This window comes from Mugil cephalus, chromosome 20 (assembly GCF_022458985.1).
Source record: "Mugil cephalus isolate CIBA_MC_2020 chromosome 20, CIBA_Mcephalus_1.1, whole genome shotgun sequence".
Lineage (NCBI taxonomy): Eukaryota > Metazoa > Chordata > Actinopteri > Mugiliformes > Mugilidae > Mugil > Mugil cephalus.
Window position 1 is genome coordinate 9,434,060 of NC_061789.1, and position 9,693 is coordinate 9,443,752.

General features: G+C 39.8%; 1 non-coding gene across 1 annotated transcript; it reads right to left on the minus strand.

Annotated features, from left to right (window-relative positions):
* Positions 1–8,431: 8,431 nt before the first annotated feature.
* Positions 8,432–8,504, minus strand: trnaa-agc. The gene has a single exon. It is a non-coding gene; the product is annotated as a tRNA-Ala (tRNA).
* Positions 8,505–9,693: the final 1,189 nt, after the last annotated feature.

Here is a 9,693-nt window from a genome sequence, read left to right on the forward strand (position 1 = left end):
AAAAATTTCACTCCGAACACTGTCAGTGAAGGATATTTGTCTGGTGTGGAGCTAAAGACATTAGAGCGAATGCTTATTAACAACTTGGAGGTTGAGGACACGTTCTGTTCTAAGTAATTGAGTTCTTAATGAAGAGGAACCGACACATGGAGTTTGATTCGGATAAAGTGCAGTGACGGTGCTGCCAACCCACTCCTTTTAAAGAATTTATCCTCTTTTCCATGTCATGTGCACAAATATTATTTATGGACTATACACAAATCAGGCATAACATTATGCTGTGGCTCATCAGGGAATGGACATGGGTCTTCTGAAGGTGTCCTGTGTTGTCTGGTAACAGAATGTTGTTAATGGGGGCTTTTAGGTCCCACTGGTTGAGGGGAGGGGTCTCTGTGAATCATCTCACAGGTACTTGATCAGTTTAGGAGGCCAGGTCAACACCTTGTGCTGTAGGAGTGTCATTGCTATGGGCAGAGCTGTATGATAAAGAGAGTCTGGCCAACTCAAATCACGGGCGCCATGTTGGAAGATTCTACAGTAACACTATGAGGCGGACGTGCTATGTTGAAATAAATCACTTATTTTCACCATTAATGGGCCTATAAATGTTATTGCCAATATCCCAGCGTCTGCTTACTTTAAGTATCTTAAATGAGCCTGTAAAATGCTTTGTAGCTTAATCGCCTCATCAGTCATGGAGCTGTGTTTACCTTCTCCTCAGTCTCCCGTGTTCATCCATCTCTGTTAAAAGTTTGAAATTACTCAGAAAAATTATAAATACTCAGAAATAGTGAAAATTAAAATAGTCTTACTGTAATTTAGTATTATCATTATAACATTAGTACACATCACAGTACGTATGATGGTAGCTGCTAGTTGTCTAAGCCTTTAGTCTTAGACAACTAGCTAGCATAATGCTAGCATAAGGCTTGGTTAACTTCAAACTTCATCGTTTGTAAAACGATTTTATACAATCTTAATAAATGTCAAAGAAATACATTAACCTCACATAATAGGGAGAAATCAATTGACATCCAGTTCTTCCTTTTAATCTTCTGCTCCCATAACTTTCTCCATTTTTCTTCAATGGGGAAACATTGGAGTTTCCCCTGTGGTTTCCCGATCCTGTGCTTGAGCCATAAACCGAGCACTTAATCCAACTTTATTCTCTGTTACTGACACTTCTCTGTGCGTGAATATTGGTTAGAGGTATCTAACATGGCACCCATGACACGCCAACTCACAACCAATCAGCATGGTTCAGACAGTCCATTCCTAGTTGGCCAGACTCTCTCTAATATATGGCTCTGGCTATGGGGTGGGGGATCCAGTTTGGTGGTACATGTCTAAGTAACACTGTCACAAGATGGTTAATGTTATTTAATTCTCCTATCAGTGGTTTTAATGTTGTGGCTGATTGGTGCTCACATACACTAAGTAGAATATGAGTAGTACTGAAAACAGGGCAACTGGACTTGTAGGGTTGAAGGCTTAACTACAAGGGAAACATTTTAAAACCATCACATCACGACCTTTTGATTTTTTCATTTTTGGTGTCTGCTACATGTTGTCAGGTTCATTGGGCTATTTCACCACCGTCAGTGTGTCAACCTGGGACCCACCACATATGTAAATGGATTATCATTTTAGCCAGGTAAAAGAGTCGATGGTTAACTGTGACCCTTGTCTGTTGTTTGACAGGCCGTCACACCAACGCCTCCCCCACACTCAGGAGCAGGCCTATTCTGTATGAGCAACATTAGCTGATGGATTTCGACTTCGAAGAGTGTTAGAAAAAGCTGTGGCCAATTTGAGATGGTGGTTTGTGAGTTAGAGATAGCAGTGCTGAGGTTGGATTGTGAGTAGTTGCAAGTGAATAATTCACCAATCTCTGTACCTCCCTGTCCAAGCTTCTTCTTTTCTGTTTTTGTCTGTGACCTTTACTCTTGCTTTCTCATGTCATAATGTTTTATGGTGTGTCACTGCTGCCGGAGAATCAAACTGTCCCAAGTGCCTTATACGCATGCATGCACAGTTAATAACTGTTACCAGCCTTACTTGAACTCAAAATCTGAAATATTTCTGTTATGGTACTTCCTGTACTACGTGCGTCATACATGCACGTCAACAGTCTTTCATCCCTTGACTCTTTCTTTTTTAATCCCTTCCTTTTGTCTCTTACCCTCCTCCCTTCGTCCTTTCCTCCACCTGTCCTCTGCCCTCTCCTCGTCTCTCTTCTCTCTGTCATTCTGATGCTTTTCGACATCTTCCAGTTCAGTGCTCCTTGTCTGGGCCGTGCTACGATTCAAGGCATTTAAGGTTAGCAGAAAGGAAAGCCATCAAGTTTACTTCAAAATAGACCTCTGTGTTTTTTTGCGGGTCTGTGGGGGTTTGTTCGAGGGGCAAGGAATCAACTCAATGTAGGCTGTTCCCGGCAATCAATAATTCAATATGCATGCAGACTGAGCAGCAAACAGTTTGGCTTTACATTAAATTTGATTAGGTGTTTTGTCCATAATTCATTACAAGATATTGGAGTCGGCTCAGGGTGATATATGCCTGCTTTCACACCAAAAAAAAAATAAATAAAAATGCACAACTGAATGTATAATACTAGAAGAATATACACCTTTTGCTCAACAGTGGCTCAGTCGACTTATGTGATGAAAGTCAAGTTGACTAGTCGCTGATGCTGCGCTGATAAAAACACAGTAGGAGGTAATGCTTTGCAACAATGTAATCTGTATTCTTGAGCTGAATGCATATGCTGAGAACAGATATGTATTGCCTGTATAAAAACAGGCTGGAACTCGGCACCATCCATAACTTTTAAGGGTTGTGGATTAGCGTCGTCTTTAGTAAAATATTTCAGTACACTTGACGACCCACTGCTATTTAACCCACTAATAAACTGATAAAAACGGTGTGCCATATCACAATATAAACTATATATAAACACAGTCGTGCAAGCCCAGTTCACACTGGGATTCCCCCATCGGTGGAATTTCCTGAGCATGACGTAGGGCTAATTCACATATTGGTCTCTGGGAGATCAAGATTGATCTTACGGGTGTGGACCAAACCTTTGGTCTCTTCTGAGATCTCAGTGAGCAGCTCTTGCAGCCCTGGAGCTCGACAGTGTGCACAATGACAAATTGTCATCGGCTACAATCCAGTGTCGACTGCTGGGTTGTACGACTCGGGTCAACGCAGGATTCTCATGCAGTGTGAAAGGGGCTGTAGCTATCCACAGCAAGCTACAATTTCTGGACCTCAAAGATGAAGCCAATGTAGTAAAACTTCCTCTAAGGACAACTTGTGTCTGGCTCCAAAAGTGAGTCAATCCCTGTAGACCTCTATGCTGAAATGCCAGCAGAAATAAACCTGTTTACAGCTTGGTACAAAAAACAGCTTTGGTCCACCAGTGTCCACATTTGAATGGTGGGTGCTTCCAGGTAGCTAGCTCTCCGCCTCTCGTCCATCTTGGCTCCATTCATACTCCACCTCTTTGCCCTTTTTTAATTAGCTGGCTAGGGGTTGAGCCCTTCTAGGTTTGCGACAGTCAGTATCGCCCACATTGATCTTCAAGATTTTTAAACTTCCTCTGATAATGATATTTGCAGAATTGGAGACCATCGGCTTACTTATTCTGGAACTGCAGCTGTGCGACATGGAAAACAACTCATTAGCCAATATATAACAAGTCAGGCCCCAGTAGCTGGTTCAAAACGAACCAAAGCAGCCCCTGTTAGTCCACAGCAGCCATGAAGCCAAACTGGCAGGGGGATAGCACAGCAAACAATTCCACTGGGTAAAATGATGGATACTTTCCAGCCATGGGGGATGGGGATTGCAAATAGTTCCATATATGGAAATGAAAGGCATAGAATTCATTTCCATTTCATGTCCAGCACCCTCAAAGACAAACTGATCCATTTTTCACATTTACTTATTGTGTTCATCCTTAATGGTAGCTTAAAGAACAACTGATTTTAGGTATTTTAGGTATAGTTGGCATAATGTCGCATATTAGGTTGTTCTGGTCATCATCAATAAATGTCACTATTCTGATTTAACACAATTGCAGATAATGAACAGAGAGAATAAAATGGACAGAAATATATATTCAAAAACTGGATCAGTGTGATTGTCTCTACTTTGTGTGAAGCTACACTTATTTTTATATGGCTAAAACTGGCATATGCTTATTAGCTTAGCATAATCCCATGCTGTTTTTTTGTATAGCTCATTTTTCTCTACTGCTCCGCGGTTTTCTGCCTGTGCTGACAAGAGATGCGATATCTGATCTGGTGCAGAACTCCCGGCTGCCGATGCCCCCCTGACTCCTTTGCATAAATCGCCGTCTAATTAATAACAGTTGTCCGCATTATCAGGGACTCGGGTGAGAAGTTCACATCCTTCTGGCAGTCACAAAAAAATAAAATCATCTGGCAAGGCTGCGGTTGCCTCAGAAGTGCCTGATCTCTGCAGCGATGTCGGGGGACGTTCGCCTGCCTCCGCTGATGGAACTCTGATGATTATTTTTCCTTCAGATTAAAATAGAAATGAAACAGAATGAAGGAAACTGAGGGGGCTCTATTGTGACATGCTTATGTGCATTCTCCGTAGCACCTCTAGGGGGAGTAAGCACTCTTGCTTTGTGCAGTGGACTATTTCCTTTTGGTCTAAGTGACACATGTCCACATTTTTCAGGCTCATCTTTTGCAGCGATTATCTGAATGGAGAGCGCTATTTAAAGAACGTCTTTTTTCTTTTCCTTTTTCTTTCTTTCTTTTTTTTTTACCACTTTCCTCCTTCAGAGTGTGGAGCGCCGAGAGGCTTTCAACGACTGCACACAAGGTGCTCCCTCATCCGTCCTTTGTGCACCGAGCCCATTGCCACGCACAGCCCACAGCACTCGTGCTGGTCTCGTGCTCGTTCGGATTGGCCGGCAGATAATTCCCATTCATTATATTATGAGGGGGGAAGATGGGGTTCTTTCAACTTCTTGCCTGGTACGGTCACGTGAGGAGGATCCAAGAATGCACATTAATGAACGTGATTCTGCCAATTGCAGGTACTTTTTTTTTTTTTTTTTTGCTGCAAAACTCCCGACTCAGCTTTTCAAAAGGAAGGTGAAGAATATCCTTCCAGAAAGCTCTCATGCTCTCTTCAGGAACCTGTAGCAGCCACACATGCCCTCGCCAGTGAAGTTGCCTTCAGGTCCTTAGCTTGGACTTTCATTTTTCACAAAGTAGTATGAAATAGAGATATGCTCGTACGCGTGATGGAAAATCATTCATCCTTATTTCAAATCCAAACGCCTTAAGATAGTCGAAAAAGAAAAAAACAAAACAAAAGAACACTTCAATCTACGAAAAGTCGATTTTTCGAAGGTACTACACTTTTAGCTGCAGGATATTTTGTGAATATGATCCATAAACATGATTTCCTCCTGTTAGGGTTTGGGCAAACTGAATTGCTCAATCATTAATGATGCAACCGACTAACAGAGTTCATATCACCTGCATGGATAAATAGTAAGAATCCTAAAGAAGGAGTCTTTACATGTTGTCAATCAGTTGTTGGGTTTTTATAAAACAGACAGCAGAGTTTACATTGATAAAATGGTCCCTCCAGCACAAAGCGATTATTAAAAAAAAAAGGAGGGTCAGAGGAGAAATCCATTAAAAAGATGCACACATCGGGTGCCAAAATGCCGCGAGCATGCAGTTAATGTGCTGCTGTATCAGACGGAAGCTGTAAAAAACATCGACATCAAAGGTCTGTTTGACTACGAGTCATCTTTTAGCATCTGAAAATGGTTGTAGATGCCTTAGATGTATTTTTCCCCCGACACATTATGAGAACATAAAATATCAGAAGATTATTTTGACAAGAAAAAAAAAAAAAAGACTTAATTACCTTTTATTCTTTATCTTTGCGGCTGTGGTGCGTTCACTGACTGCCCGTGTATCCACGCGGTCCTTGGCCTTGTTTCCCTAATTTCTCCATTAATCATGAAGTTGTTTTTCAATCAAAAGAAAAACAACAACAACAAAAAAAAAACACCCACCATTTGTTCAAATCGTTCAGAGTTTAAGCTCCTCTATTAAACTGCAGATACAAAACGTTCTGTATCATTTGCCTTCATTTGTCCTCAATTAACAAAATGACAATGCTTTTATTAAACTTTATGTGCGTAAAGAAAGTTTTTGTCAGTGATGAGTATTTATTGTATTTCCTTCTCCATTTATAGCATTTTCAGGATCATCACACCCTCAGCTTTTTACATTTTCCTCATTTCTCCATTTTACATCACTCCAGAGTCCTCTCTTTTACTTTCAGTCTCCTCTGCTATCCTAATTCTTTTCCTCCCTGCTGGCATTATTCATTTGAGCATTTCATTGCTTTAGTTCCTTGGATTCATTTGTGTCTTTTTTTTTTTTATTCGTGTATGTGTGTGAATGTGTGTGAAAGAGACAGTGACAGAGTGTTTATGTGTATTTCTTTGCAGATGTGTGTGTGTGTGTAGTTTGGACTAAATGGACTAAATGTCTTCAGAGGACGAGTAAAAGCCCAACACAGGCCAGTTATTATCCATATTGCAGAGTAGATTCTGAAATAAACACTACTTAAACATATCATTCATGTCTAATTAGAAGAGAGACGCGATTATAGCCGGATTCAAGACTAACTGAGTTGATTATACATTTAAAGCTCACATGACAGTTTAAGCTGAATATGTGAGGGAAGAGGCACTCGCACTAATCTTTACTCATTAACTGAGTTTAAATGCTGTTGTTTTTTTTGTAATTTTTTTCCACTTCTTAACATTTTCATCTTAATACCCCTCTTCAGAGTTTCTCTTCTGGCACGACGTCGACTACTCACATGAAATGAGAAGTCACGCGACTCATTCAATTAAGAATCAAAAAACGTGATGGCAGCAAACTTTCCAGCATGCACTGCTTTAGAGGCTTCTCTGTTGAATGCAGGCTGAAGAAAACTTAATACTGACCTGAGGAGAAGCCTGCTATTTGTTCTTTATGAAATTGTACATACAAGTTTAAAGGCAGGAAGTTTCTATTAAAAACGGCTTTCATATTATGTTATATTTTATTATTATTATATTACAAAATACCAATTTTTATCATTTTTATACTTTTATCTTATTCCTCTTCCCTCCTTTACATACATGTTTCGTATCCGTTGTTTTGTCTTTGTCTTGTGTTCAATTAAAACACAAGGAAAAAGATATGATATTTCACACACTGACTTAAATTCTAACTAAATTAACTAAAATGTATCTGTATGTGCACATGTGAAAGAGTATTTTTTATTTTGTAATCAAATCATTACAGCTAGGGATCCATGTTGTCAACCAAATGTAATGGAGTGAAAGTATAATATTTGTTTATGAAAGATAAGTTCTGGTTTCTTCTAATAGAGCAGCAATTACCTGAGTGAAAGTTCAGTACGTGTTCCCACGATGGAACAAAATCAGCAGGAGCAATCTTACCTTGTGTCTTTGTTCTGACTCTGGTACAAAGTTTCTCAAACAAGAACAAGTTCTTGATGTGTCTCAGTAAGAGCTATGGTAGTACAAATTAAAAAACTAAACTAAAAATTAATTAAACTGAGCAAGTTCAGCAGCTACATAAACTCTTCCAGAACTCTTTCATGCTACAAGAATTTGTTGTGTTTACACCTCCCAAATTATTAACAGTCATTCAAATTTTTAGCATACTCATAACACTGCAGGGCTCATAACGCTTCCCCTCATCCTCCTCCTCCATCTTCTTGTAAGTGTGTCTGGCCTTGAGTTGTGTGTTTCTGACCTGTGGAGCTCCATGATACATCTGTTGACCAGTCTTCATTTCCTATCCACTCCTACCATTCCTCTTATATTTTCAAACTGTCATGTAACATCATCAGCTATCAGATTCTATGTGTAGGCTTTAGTTGGATGTATGTATCTATGACAGATATATGTTTATCTTGTTTTTCCCGCTGTTCTCTTCTGTCTCTTTTCTATCCCTCCATATGAGCTTAAAAGGGAGTTTTTCCATGCTTGCTCTGGGGTTTTCAGTCTGGGTTTCAGACTACATGGCTTACATGTCTTAAGACAATCAATATATAATCTGATTTATAATATATATATAATCAATAAAAACGAATTGAACTGATGTATTCTGGCTGCACTGATGCATAAGAGGCCTATAATGCCCCAGGTATCTTCATCATTGAATCAACTACCTACGAATGAACTCCGTTCGTCTGAACATCAAATCTGGCGTTACACAAGGTTCACTTTTAGGACCCTTGTTGTTCTTAAAACTTCCTTGGTTACTGTTGCTAGGTTAGACAAACAATAGCAATGCATGTGATAGATACTTAACTGATCCTTTGGTTAATAAGAAGTAAGATTTGGAGGATGCGGGTATCGATCCCGCTACCTCTCGCATGCTAAGCGAGCACTCTACCATATGAGCTAATCCCCCATAAAGTATCAACATTTTTCAACCTGAAAAAACTCTTCTACCGTAGACCACTGAAAAAAGTTGATGAGACCCTGAGATGGCTTTATGCGATAGACTATATCTACACTGCTGCACTGCAGTAAGTACCTCAGATCACGACCACAAACACATGGCGTCTTGCCCAGCCACTCCACAGACACATGTAAACTGGTGAGATGACATATTGGAACAGAGAAGAATAAGGTTTTCTAGATTTAATTGTTTTTGTCATCTTGATAATATAATAACTGCAATGAAGACGCTGGCTCAGGGATGACATCCTCTAAGATAAGGAGAGAGACGGAGAAAAGCAAGGAGGTTGTGCCAAATAATAAAACACAACACTGGAGTGACATCTAGGAGACATAATGATATTCACTATTTGTCCACACTTTACAATCGAAGATTAAAGAGGTTTTTGTTGTCATGTCAACCAGATATAGCAGGTGCAGTACATAGGCAGATGAGAGGACATTCGGCCAAGAGCTATAAAATGCTGCAGACGGCACAGAGATGAGAGACAATGCAAATACAAACAATATAATACAGACAGTGCAAAACACTTGGGGGACAATGCACTCATGAAAAGACACTACACAACAACAGAGAGCGATGCCAGCTAATAAGCAGACAAACAGAGTATGAGTTAGGGTGATTGTAAACCTTTGACTGATTAGCAGCATAGCGTGCACATAATTACTCTAAAAGGTGCACTGCTGGGAGCTGTTTCACTTCAAAGTGTGCAAGGTTTCCATTGGCATTGTGTCTTAACTGACTGTAGCTATCTCTTAGATCATGATATACATTCAGTCGAAACCTGTCTTCTTTGTGATTGTATTACTTTTAGTGTATTGTGAAGTGAACTTTTTTTCCTCTCGCCATGTAAACTAAGTGGATCGTAAATGGAAAAGCTAATGGGATTCGAAACAAACAAACAGACAGACTCAGTAATCACAGTGGCTGCTGTGTTTACATTCATTCTCTGAGTGGGGATCACAGTGAACAGAAGGCATGCTGTGTAATTTAGCGCTGCCAATATGATTATATATTACTGTACATTTCGATCGTGCTTCTCAAAGGATAATTCTTTTTAAGTTCAGCGTGGTGTTTTCTCATAAATATGATAGACATAATCGTCTGTGACATTGCTTATTCTTAACATCATTTATGT